Raw genomic sequence first — 259 nt, forward strand, 5'->3', positions numbered from 1 at the left:
TGGTTGGAGGAATCATCCGAATCTTAGATGATCTGATCCTTCACATCCTCATCCAGGGCCACCATTTCAGAATAATAATGCTGCACAAATTAGACCATATGTGCCTCCCCCAATCCAACAGCAGAGGCAACAACAAGTGAATAGCAATCCTGCTCCTGCATCTAGTGAACCTTCATTAGAAGAATTGGTGAGGCAAATGACATTGCAGAATATGCAATTCCAGCAAGAGACCAGAGCTTCCATTCAGAGACAAGAGTCC

This window comes from Lupinus angustifolius, chromosome LG12 (assembly GCF_001865875.1).
Source record: "Lupinus angustifolius cultivar Tanjil chromosome LG12, LupAngTanjil_v1.0, whole genome shotgun sequence".
NCBI lineage: Eukaryota > Viridiplantae > Streptophyta > Magnoliopsida > Fabales > Fabaceae > Lupinus > Lupinus angustifolius.